The sequence below is a fragment of the Magnolia sinica genome, chromosome 10, assembly GCF_029962835.1.
Source record: "Magnolia sinica isolate HGM2019 chromosome 10, MsV1, whole genome shotgun sequence".
In the NCBI taxonomy this organism is placed as follows: domain Eukaryota; kingdom Viridiplantae; phylum Streptophyta; class Magnoliopsida; order Magnoliales; family Magnoliaceae; genus Magnolia; species Magnolia sinica.
This window is the reverse complement of record NC_080582.1, coordinates 52,423,938-52,436,356: the sequence shown is the minus strand read 5'-3', so window position 1 is coordinate 52,436,356 and position 12,419 is coordinate 52,423,938. Positions and strand designations below refer to the sequence as shown.

Here is a 12,419-nt window from a genome sequence, read left to right as displayed (position 1 = left end):
CTTCTCTTGTGGCCAGATCTTTGTTTTTCCCTTGTATATAACCTCTGATCATGTGTGTGTGCCCACCTTGTGGACCAATAAAATCCAGACCGTCCATGGAGGTTGGACGTTCATGACAATCCACCTTGGACATGTGGCCCCAAAAATCCACCTAAATGGGGCACATATAAAGGGTTTTTGTTATTGGGGAAGGTCTGAATGTTTGTGGGGCCCACTGGGGTGGTCCATCCCATGATTTTCTGGGATTAAATCCCATTTTAAATGATGTTTATATTTAATTCCTTTCAGTTATATATTGTTGTCCAGAACTATCTAGACAGATTTTTGGGTCAACTTGATGCTAGATTTTGGGGCTTTTGGTGGGGAGTTTTGTACTAAGTAATATATAACTTTTGAAGGTGTATGTCTCAACTATAAGCATGCCAAATTTCAGCCTCAACTGATCTCATTTGGGTCTCCAAAAGAGTGGGCCAATATTGGTATGTTGCTGACTTTTTTGCTATAAATTCCAGTAGCATTGTCTCACACAAAACCATAATTTAAAAATATTTTCTTTGATGGTGGGCCATCTTTATGGACTTTCCCTTGTTGTATACATGATGAGGGACCTTGGCCCTAAATTTTCAGATTTTTAGAGGCCCTGGACCCACTCCATTGGAGTGCCCAAAGTTGGTACAACAACATACATTGCTAGAATTTTCTGTTACCTTGATGTCCTCTTGAGTTGTAGTTGATTTTGGGCCTCAGCCCAGCTGGACTTGTGTATGTTAACTGGGGCCCACCTCTGATGTATCTGAGGTCCATGTGGACCATGTATGTGGGGCCAACTAGCTAGACCAGCGTCCCCTACTAGATGTCCAGCATGGTGAACCGTCCATGGGCTGGCCCACCATGATGTATGTTTTGTGTCCACGTTGTTCCCCCGCTCTGTGGTGGTTCACGTGGAGTGCGGGATGACCCCAGGTGGATGTGCCATGTGAGGCCACCTTAGGGATGTGTGGAGCCTACTTTGATGTGTGTATGGGCCAGGACGCCCATGCCTTGGGATGCCCAGGCCATGGGCTGCTCTTGGGCCGGCAGCCCAGTAGCAGGCCCACCTATTTTGCATGTACCAACCTCCTTCCCCATCTGTGGGGCCCCCCTGTAAATATTTTTGGCCCTTATGGAAATATTTTCCACATGTTTTAACAAGTATCTAGGCTTCAGTAGGCCCAAATTGTTGATGGACTGAAAATTCAGTAAGGGCCCAAATGAATATTGTTTTGGACTCAATTGTATGAGATGTGGGGCCCACCTTATTGAGAGAGCCGGGGTGCATGATGCACACCTATTTTGGTAATATTTTGGGCTTAATGAGTGCCTGTTTGGGCTTGATTAGTGCATAGTTTGGCTACCCCTTTTATGGTCCTTGTGGACCCAAGAATGACCAGATTTTTAGGACTTCCCAGTGGGCCTAAAGTGGGCTGGAACATCTCACCTTGGCCCACCATATGTTGGGTTGATTTCCACCATTTAGATGGACTTGTGGGCTTGATAAAGGTGATTTTGGGCCCTTAGTTGCTCACTTAAATGTGCTAGTTTTTGGGCTGATGTAAAGGGGCCCATTCCACCCAACTTAGACATGTTTTTGGGCCATGTATTTGTGCCCATGGGTTGCCCCTTAAGTTCAACTAAATATATAGGTCTTGTGGTCAATGGGACTTAGGTTTGGGGCCTTAGTTCCCCTCATTAGGCCATGATTGTTAAAGGTAGTATTGGGCCTACTTATGCCTTTTATGGGACCTATGTGCATATGGTTGAAAGTCTACATTTGGACCCCTCTAGGTCCATTAGTTGCTAAGTGTAGTTGAATGCCCACCTTAGTCCCTTGCTAGGCCTATTTCCATATTATCTAGGCCCTAGCTTTGTATACTTAGTCTTGTGGGTTACCCCAAGTAAATGGGCTCCCACTAAAGGTTATATTCCTTATGAGGAATTGGTTAAGTTCCTAGACCCTTCATGGTTAGGTAGAGAGTACATCTTCTCATTCATCTCATTGCCACCCTTATTCATCTTCATGGCCCACTCCCATGCGCATCATATGCATACTTGGTTGAGGTATGATTAGCTGTGGCATTGTGTAGGAATGTTGGTATCTCCCCGAGAGATGGGTTTTACCCTTTTGACCACGGTAGATGCTTGGGATTGATGCATGGTTGATTGTGTGACTCATGCATCTGTCATTGCATAGCATGTGGATATTCGCCCTTGTGATATCGAGGCCATAGCCTCCACAGGTATATTGTGGATGGCTGTATGTGGACATCGAAAGTGACACTTGAGCATTTGGGGTGCATAGGATATCCCTGGGTGAAAGCCCCTAAACCTTTACGGTACCGAGGAGACGCCTCAACGACAAGACTGAGTGGAAAACATGAGTGCAAGAGGGCCTTATACTGTTAGGATGCTACGCCCAATGTTGCGAGGTCGGTTGAGATGGGCTTTGGCCTTACCCGCCTGAGTGAGGGGGTATAGTGAGGCTGAGTCTAACCAACTTGTGAAATGGGTCCTAGTGATTTGTTGTCCACAGGCAGGTAATGAGGTCTCTTACGCTCATTTGACTATGTGGGTCTTGGAGAACAACAGTCATTCTATAGTGTACTTGACCCTAGTGGTTTCCTTATATGGAAATGTACTTGATATATGGTTTGGATATGAGGACTGACATTACTTCGCATTGCATTGGCATTAGCTCTATAAGCCTCATTTTGTATTGCCTTGGCATGGCGTCCAGTACTCATGTATTACATTGCATAGCCTTGGTATAGCTTTTCACATTCATAGCTTAGCCACGGTACAACTAGTATTATTCATGTTTCCTTTGTATTCTCCCCTATCTTCTTTTGAGCACCATTAACTCACACCTTCACCCCCTCTAAGCTTTCTATAAGCTTATGCACGATTGATGCATGCAAGTAAGGCTAGGTAGCAGTAGTAGCAGGGTAGGAGTGAGGAGGGTACCGAAGACCTTTTGGAGATTTCCTTATCCTATTTATGTATTCCCCTTCTGAGCCTTGTGTTTTGTAAAAGTTTAAATTCTTAGTGGATTTTGCAATGTGTTTCTTGTGGCTATGTTTTTAAGATTTACTTGGTATGATCTTGGGTATGCTCGATTGGATCAGATTTATGATATAGAAATCCTCTTTGTAAGATCCCAAGATCGGAACCTATGTCAAGAGCTGAGAATGGGGTACTGCGGAGGTTGTTGCGGCCGAAACCAACTATCGGGTTCCTTGTGAGTCTGTTCACCGAGTCTGGGGCATGATAGCAATCAACCATCCAAGGGCTCTTCTGTGCTAAATGAGAGTAGAGATAAGCATACTCTCCTGTTCTTGCTCAAGGTGGGAAGAAATCACCACCGGATATGTCTTATCTTGACCTAAATAAACATATTTCAAATCAATGGTAAAGGTTTTGGGTCAAGCTTCGGTGCCTTGAGGTTAGACAGTAGAGGCACTATATTTGTTTGGGACAATTCTTCAAATTGTGGCCTTCATCGATTAACTTCAAGTACCGGCATGGTATCAAGCATGGCACCTGTCTCCCTAATCATATCATCACCTACAACATGAGAGTGGGCCAGGCACATCTCTCAAGGGTCAGAGGATAAGGTCAGAAGTGTTCTCTCTTCCGTTCTCTCTTCCACGAAAGAATCAATCAAGTTAATATCATGGGCATCGTCGTCTTCCTCTGCCTGTTTGCACATATTGAAAAAGATATTTAGCTCCGATGTCATATTCCCCAAAGACAAATTCATGACTCCATTCCTACAATTGATGATCACATTTGATGTAGCAAGGAATGGGTGACCAAGGATGATGAGAATTTGAGTGCTCATATCCATGATGGGTTGAGTATCCAGGACAATAAAATTCACCGGGTAGTAGAATTTGTCAACCTGGACCAACACATCCTCAATTATCCCCTCAGTACATAAACCGAGTGATTGACAAGTTGTAATATGGTCCGTGTGAGTTTTAATACACCTAGACCCAGTTGTTCATAGATTGAATAAGGGATCAGATTTACGCTCGCTCCTAAATCGAGAAGTGCGTGCTCAACCCGGTAATTCCCAATTACACAAGCAATGGTTGAGCTATTGAGATCTTTATATTTCTGTGGCACATCTTGCTTTAGAATGACACTCACTTTTTCTGTTAAAAAGATTTTCTTTTGAATATTTTGTTGTCTTTTGGTCATACAAAAGTCTTTCAGAAATTTGGCATATGAAGATATTTGTTTAATGACATTTAGTAGAGGAATATTGACCTTCACTTGTTTTAACACCTCTAGAATGTCCTGAGAGTTAGAGAGAGGTTTTGGTGCAATCAACCATTGGCGGAATGGTGCAATCGGCTTGCTATGAAGTTTCGGTTCTAATTCCTGTGGAGCAGTGCTAGGTCTATTAATTTCATCTATTTTCGAGTCCTTAAACTTTTCATCCCTTATCGGAATAAATTTGTCAATTATTTTTCCACTCCTAAGGGTGGTGATAAACTTAGCTTGCTCCATTTGATTTGAAGAGCTTGGATCAATTATTTCATATTGCGGTTTAGGATTGGGGAAAGGTTGAGCAGGAAGCATCCCCTTCTCTATAACCATAACACGTGAATCTATCTTTTGCATAAATTTTGTAAGTTCTCGTAATGCTTGGGTAAGCTCTTGAGTTTGTGTGGAATTTTGAATCGGTTCCTCTTGAGGTTTCCTTGATTTGGAATTTAATTAGGGAATCCTTGAAAAGTAGCAGTTTGTCCATTCCTCCAACTAAAATTTGGATGATTTCTCTAACTAGGATTGTATGTATTAGATATGGGTCCTTTGAAAGGCCTCTGGTAATTATTCATGGCATTAGATTGCTCATTTGGTACCTCTGGAAAAGCAAGTATTGTTGAGCAATTTTCGGTTGTGTGAATGTTGCAAGCACAAATACCCCGAATAGTTTCCTTAGCCTTATCCTTTTTTAGTTCCATGACCTCGAATTTCCTTATGATATTAGTCAATTTAGCATTGATATCATCATCCTCTATCAGAAAGTATATTCTGCCCCTCTCCTTTGATTGAGTGGGCCTAGAGGTGGTGCTTGATTTTGGGGAGACATCCCATGATTATGCGTTTTTAGCAAGCTGTCTAAATAATCCCACACATCATCGACGTTTTTGTTCATGAATTCTCCCTTGCACATTGTCTCGACCAATTGGCGCATAGAAGATGTCAGTCTATCATAGAAAAAGTGTGTAATGCACCACATTTCAAAACCATGTTATGGGCATGAACTGACAAGATCCTTGAACCGCTCGTAACATTAGAAGAATGTTTCGTCTTCCTTTTGGGTGAAGTTCATGATTAACTTTCTGAGGGTGTTCGTTTTATGGTGTGGAAAAATTTTCTTTATGAACTCCCTTATCATGTCATTCCATCTACCAATAGATCGAGAACATAGTAAATGCAACCACGTCTTAGCTTTCTCTTTCAAAGAAAAGGGAAAGAGTTTCAACCTAACCGTGTCATCAGACACATTAGGAAAATATAAAGTGGCATGATCTAATCAAACTCTTTTAAGTGTAAATATGGATTTTCATATTCAAGTCCATGGAATTTTGGAAGGAGTTAGATCACCCCTGGCTTGATATACATATATCCCGTATTTTCTAGAAAAACCATGCATAAGGGCGTGCTCACCCCCACCGTTGTAAATAATCTCATAAAGTACGAGGTGGAGGTGCTTAATACACCTCATTCTCATCTTAGATTTCTTCAACCCTAAGTTAAGGATTTGGAGGTTGATTAGCTAGTTGATTAACAGCCATAACCTCTATTAACTTTATGGACTTCAAGTGGTGTCTAATCTTATGATGGATAAATAACCCCTCAACCAATCCTCCTTCACTCAAGAGACGTCAAGTGTTATCACGGACCCACTTGGGCATGAAACACTCTCAGCCTTCAATTTCAAAATCTAACCTAAATCTAAAAAGAAAGAGGGAAATAGAAATCTAGAAGTAGAAAGAGAGAGAATTAGAAAGAAGTTACCAAATTAGAAGTTTCTATATTGGGATCCTGCAAAAGAAAAAGGAAAGTGAATTAGTTTCTAAAAAAGAACTAAGAAAGCAACCTAGTTTCTAAAAACGGATTAGGAAAATTTTTAAAAAAAATTAAAAAAATAGTTTTTAAAAACAAATTAAGAAAGTTTCGGTCCTAAAAATAGAAAGTTAAGTTAGCTTCTAAAATAATTCTGAAGAAAAAAAAAACCTAACCTAAAAATAGAAAGTAGAAAAACCCTAATCTTAAACTAATTCCAAAATTAGTTAATCTCAAAAAAATGCAACCGTTAATCCCCGGCAACGATGCCAAAAACTTGTTCACAACCCTAAGTGTAGGGTCACGATGTAGTAATAATCTCAGTGAGACCAAGGTCAAATCAACAGGGACTAATCTCGTGATTATTCTGAAAGCAACTAGAAGTAAAACTAGAAAAGGATGTAAATCTAAATCTGAAATAACATGAAATAATTGTGAGAGATTTAATTAGAAACTTAAGAATTCAAAGGTGGGAACTAGGGTTTCCAAGGATCCACTTGTAGCAATCAGGGTGATACTATGCTTGATTAAAGGACACAACTGGAATCAGAGTCCTATCTGTAAGTGTTATGGATTCTAGCTCCTATCATTGTCAAATTTTATAGTGCCAAAACCTCTTGGAATCTGTCTTGTGTAGCGCATCTACATATTCAAGACAATGCATCTCATGTACAAGGACAAATGTCTTTACTTCAAGAACTTCAAATGCAAGGTTACATGTTCGAGTTCAAGTACAACACCAACTCAAGCTTCAATGTATTAGAAATTCAAGCTTCAGAAGTCTTAAGCTCAAGATTCATCATATGACAAGAAATCAAGCTTCATGAACTTCAAAGAACGACTATCAATTGAACCAAAAGAAGATTCAATGTTTATACATTACTTACAAGGTATGAATGACCTTAGATTGACCATAGGGTAGGTCATTTTGAATCCATAATTTAAATTGGGTCACTTTATAAGTGCATTGACTATTTCTCAACTATTCCTAACACTGGTTCGACCAATCTAAGAATTCCTCGACCAGTCCTAAGTTTGTTACTGATTTTCGAGAATTTTTGTTAAAGCCTCGACCAGTCCTGGAGACTGATCTACTGGTCGTGTGAACAGTGCTTGACCTGTGCTCGACCAGTCCTGCAGGCTCCACTCAAAGTCTAGCAACTAAATTGGGTTCCATACGACTAGTCATGGATAACACTCGATCGATTGTGGAGGCCACTCGACCGCTCGAGCAGACCCTATGACCAGTCGTGGAACGGCCTTATCTTATCACGCCCAAACTTTCAAAAGTTTGTTGGTCCTACGACCAGTCGTGCCGACCTTAAGACCAGTCGAGAGTGCGATTTCTTCAATTATAAATAAAGCACAAATTTCAGAGTTTGATATCCAATTCAAGCTAAATCAATACGCCACTCTGAGAGATAAGTTAGTAATATTCTTAAGCTATTTAGTGCTCATTTTATATTCTCTTTAATTAGCTTTCTTTGTATTTGATTTTGTATTTTGTATTCCAATTTTATTTGAAAGAGGGATTGAAGTATTCTCATTTCTTGGAATCAAAATCAAATCAAGCTAGCCCAAGGTGTTTTAATATAAAATCTATTTAAAACCTAGAACCATTTCATAAGAGAGTGTGAACATTGAACTTCTACTCCGATTTGGTTCTACGGGGCTACATCAAAAGGAGAATATCTAGATAAGTATTTTACAGTTTTGTAAATTCATTATTTTGGTTTCATTGAGATTGTGCTAGAAAAATCTCTTTGTTTTGGTTTGTCTGAGGTGATCCAGAAAACTTAGAGTGTGGGGTTTTTTAATTGTGTAAGCCCACTTGAAAGACACAATTGTGAGGGTTTTAGGTGAACCTTGAAAAACCTATTTTCATAGTGAACACTAATATCCACTATGTGAGGATATTAGGAGTGGAGTAATTGTGTGACTATTTTTCTAAATAGTTGGTGTACACACAAGCGAACCACTATAACTTCTTATCTTGTGGTTGATTGATTATTTCTTTTTGTGGATGTTTGTAATTTTGTTTTTGCATTTGTGGAGAATGTTGTAATTTCTTTTATGCAAGTGTGGGAATGTTGTAATAGCTTAGTTATTTCCTTTGCTATTTATTTCTTTATTCCTCTGTATCAGTTTGAGTTTTTGATACACAGACCGTTCTAGGAATCAGGTTGTCCTACCATAAACCTTTGGTTTTTGGTGTAAGGTTGTCCTTAGAACAACATCCGTATCAACCTCTCAATACTTGTACTCTTGAGGTTTTATTTAATTTCAACATTGTGAGATTGGTTATTGCTATCAGTATTTATATTTGTTTAAATTCTGTTGTTAATTTTTAATTTGCCCTCTAAGACTTAATAGCTCGGCCTTTTCACTATCTTATTCAGTTGGAAGATATAACAATAAAACCAAAACTGAACTTCCTAATTCTCAATAGATGAGAGTTGTGAGGATTGGAAGTGATTCCATCACTTAGCCATGCCCTGGAGACAATGGCAAACAATAGGATATACTAATTCCACAAACATAGGAGAATCATGAAGATTAGAAGAGATTTCATCATCCAACCATCCCCAAGAGACGATGGTGAACAACAGGATTTCGTAACTTCATAATCCCAAAGCATGAAAAGAAGATACTTAAAGCTGTTGCAGATCTATTGTAATTTGAGTCACAACAAACCATTAAAAACTTGAAATATTCCTTAAAAATCAAACTAGAATCAAAATAAGTTCAACATAAATATGAATTAAAGCAATAGAAACATCCCATCATGTTATAAGCTTCACCCCTTAGCCCTAGCTAAGAGGTTTAGCCAACCATAGACATGATTGAACCAAAATCTCTTAAATAAAACAAGAAACAACAAAGGAAGAAGGGGAAAAGCTCCTGGTGACGGCTTCTCCACCATTTTGCTCCACTCCTCAAACCCTAGAAGATGCTTTGGAACATCCTAAGGAGTCCTATTTATAGTTTTGGAAGTCCAACTTTTGCACCTAGTTGGAAAACTCTATAAACCGCATCAAATTTACGTAGTTTGCTAAAATAGACTTCACTCTACGTAGTTTTTCAAAATATACTTCACTTTGTGCAATTTTTCAAAAAGACCCAGAGTTTCAGAATATTCTTTTTCAGGACAATTTCAAGAATATGTTTGTTTTCAGGACAATTTCAGGATTCCTTTTCTTCACTTCAAATATACAATTCTCTTTCTTTATCACATGGTTTCCTTGGATCTTTGGTATGTGAATTCTTCAATCTTTGCCTCCTAAGATCCATCCTTGGCTTTGGTGATTCTTGAGCATTAAATTCATGTTTTTAACACCTTTTCCAATCCAAGCTCTTAAATTCAACTTGCAACAGAAACATGAGTAAAATAGGACATTAAGTAGTATCATGTTCGTAAAACCAAGATATAATTGGGGGATAATATGCAATATTTGACCCTCAATAGCAAGCAATTGTAATTAAATGGAAAACACCTATGTCTGAAGTATTAGGCAGTGATGAAACTAAATCTATGAGAGAAATTATATTCTTTTTATGGACTGCAGCTCAGAAAAGTGAAAGTAATGCTAATGCTAAGGCCTTAAATGTCATAACTTGTGCTCTATAACTCGATGAATTCAAGAGAATCATTTCATGTGATATAGCCAAACAAGCCTGGTATATTCTTGAAATAACACATGAAGGAACTTCTATAGTCAAGAAATCCAAAATTCAAATCCTCACTACAAAATTTGAGGAAATTCATATGGAAGAAAGTGAAACTTTCATGGAATTTTATATGAAACTAAATGATATAGTAAATTCCATGTGGGGTCTAGGAGATGGAATCCCAGAAAGTAAGGTATGTGCTTAAATCTATGATCTCTTCCTGAGAGATTCAATTCTAAAGTTATTGCCATTCAGGAATTAAGAAACACTAATTATATAAAGGTTAAGGAGTTAGTTGGCTCTCTCTAAACGTATGAGTTAAATTTTAAAGCTCTTAAGGGTAAGTCCATAGCTCTTAAATCATCTAAATCTGTTTCAAAGGAAAATTGTGTTAATTCTGATGTTGAAGATACAGAAGATGATATGGCTTTACTTGCTAAGAAATTTTACAGAATTTTTAAAAACAAGAAAAGATCTAATTTTCAAAAACTATCTGACAAAAGAATAGGAAAAAATCTTAGAAATCTGTAAAGGACAGTCGATGTTTCAACTGCCATGAATATGGGCACTTGACGAATAAATGTCTTCAGAGGGATAAGTAAAAAAGAAAGGGCATGTTGGCTACTTAGGATGAATCATCCAGCTCTGAAAGTTCTTCTGAGTTTGATGAATCAGAACAAGAAAATTCTAATAATGTAAAAGCCCTAATAATTATAGCCAGAGTCACCTACTCAGATAGTTGTAACTTATCTGATTATGAAAATCTCAAGAGTGACCTTGAAAATGAAAATGAAGATGATCTTCAAGACGCCTACAATGCCTTATATAGGGAAAGTTGTAAAATTATTGTCAAACTAAAAATTCAAAGAGAAAAATATCTTAAATTAAAAGAAGAACTTGAAAACAATATTTTGGAAAAATCTCATCCTTCAGATTTTTTTTGAAATTTCAAAACCTCTAAGTTAGAAAAGCTCGTAATTGAAAATGAGAACCTAAAACTCGAAGTTTCTACTCTTTTGAGCTATAAGGATAGTTGGAGATATGCCCACAGTGACCCAAAGCTAGAAGAAATTATTAACCTCATGCAAAAAATGTAGTGACAAATCAGGTCTGGGCTATATCAAAGATAGTTCTATGAAAAATAAAATTGCATTTCCTATATTTGTAAAAGAAGAAACTTCAAACTCAAAAGGTAAGAATTTGAGAAACTATGGTCAAAATGATTTCAAAAATCCAAAATCATTTCAAGTTTTCAAGATTAATTCTAATGCCATCAGATATAAAAATCAAAGATATAACAAACCTCCTTTAGCTATAAAAAAAATAGTGGACTTAAAGAACTTCTAAAATCTAACTTAAATGGAATTAGAGTTAATGGAAAGGGGAGAAATTCCAACTCCCTGAAACAGAGAAAAACTAGTGGAACACCTAAACCCAGAACCATAATGAAATGGGTTCCAAAGGTTACATGTCATGTTGCCCACACAGCCTTTAAAATCACTAGCCATTCAAAATGGTACCTGAATAGTGGATGTTTAAGACACATGATAGGTGACAAAGAAATATTCACCAACTTCAAGGAAGTAAATGATGAATTAGTTATTTTCAGTGATGGAAGCAATTACAGAATCATAGGCTAAGGTATTGTTCAACTCTCTAATCTTCCTTCATTTGAGAATGTTTTGTATGTTGATGGCCTTAAACATAACCTCCTAAGTATTTCTCAAATCTACGATAACAAACACAGTATAAAATTTACAAATCATCGATGTAAGATTTCAAATGAGAAGGGATGTGTGATATTAAATGGTCATATGACTTCTAAGAATTGCTACATTATTAATGACTCATGCTCTTCTAATTTTTCATGTTATAAGGTCTAACCAGACCAAATAGAACTATGGCATAAATGTCTTAGATATGTTAACTTTAGAAATCTTTATAGATTGAGCAAAAGAGATCATATTCATGGCTGACCCAAATTAAAAAAGATAAAAAAGATCTATGGCGCATGTCAGATTAGCAAGTAAACTAGGAGTAGTCACAAGAAAGTGAACTCCTTAGCCACAACCAAAACTCGTAAACTACTCCATAGGGATTTGGTTGGACTAACGAGAACAGAGAGTAGAGGTAGAAAGAAGTATTTTCTGGTTATCGTTGATGATTTTACCAGATATGCATGGGTAACTTTCTTAAGAGAAAAATGAGAGACTCTCAATGAAGTCTGAAAAATTCTAAAATGAATTCAGACTGAAAAAGAAGTACATGTGATCAAAATCAGAAGTGATCATGGTACTGAGTTTGAAAATAGTAATTTTGAGAAGTATTGTATAGACCATGATATATCACATGAGTTCTCTGCTCCTAAAACACCACAACAGAATGAGTTTGTTGAAAGAAAGAACATAGTGCTATAGGAAATGGCCAATGTTATGATAAATAGCGTGAACTTACCAAAAAACTTATGAACTGAAGTTGTTAATACTGCGTGCTACATTATAAATCATGTGTATGTTAGAAAATCAAAAGATAAAATAGCCTATGAGTTATGGTTCAATAAGAAGCCAACAGTCAAATACTTTCAAATTTTTAGAAGTAAATGTTTCATTTTACATGACCAGAAAAATTTGAAA

At 37.4% G+C, this 12,419-nt stretch overlaps 1 non-coding gene across 1 annotated transcript; it reads left to right on the top strand.

Moving 5' to 3' along the window:
* Positions 1–5,291: 5,291 nt before the first annotated feature.
* Positions 5,292–5,398, top strand: LOC131217899 (small nucleolar RNA R71). Its single transcript, XR_009157485.1, has one exon. It is a non-coding gene; the product is annotated as a small nucleolar RNA R71 (small nucleolar RNA).
* Positions 5,399–12,419: the final 7,021 nt, after the last annotated feature.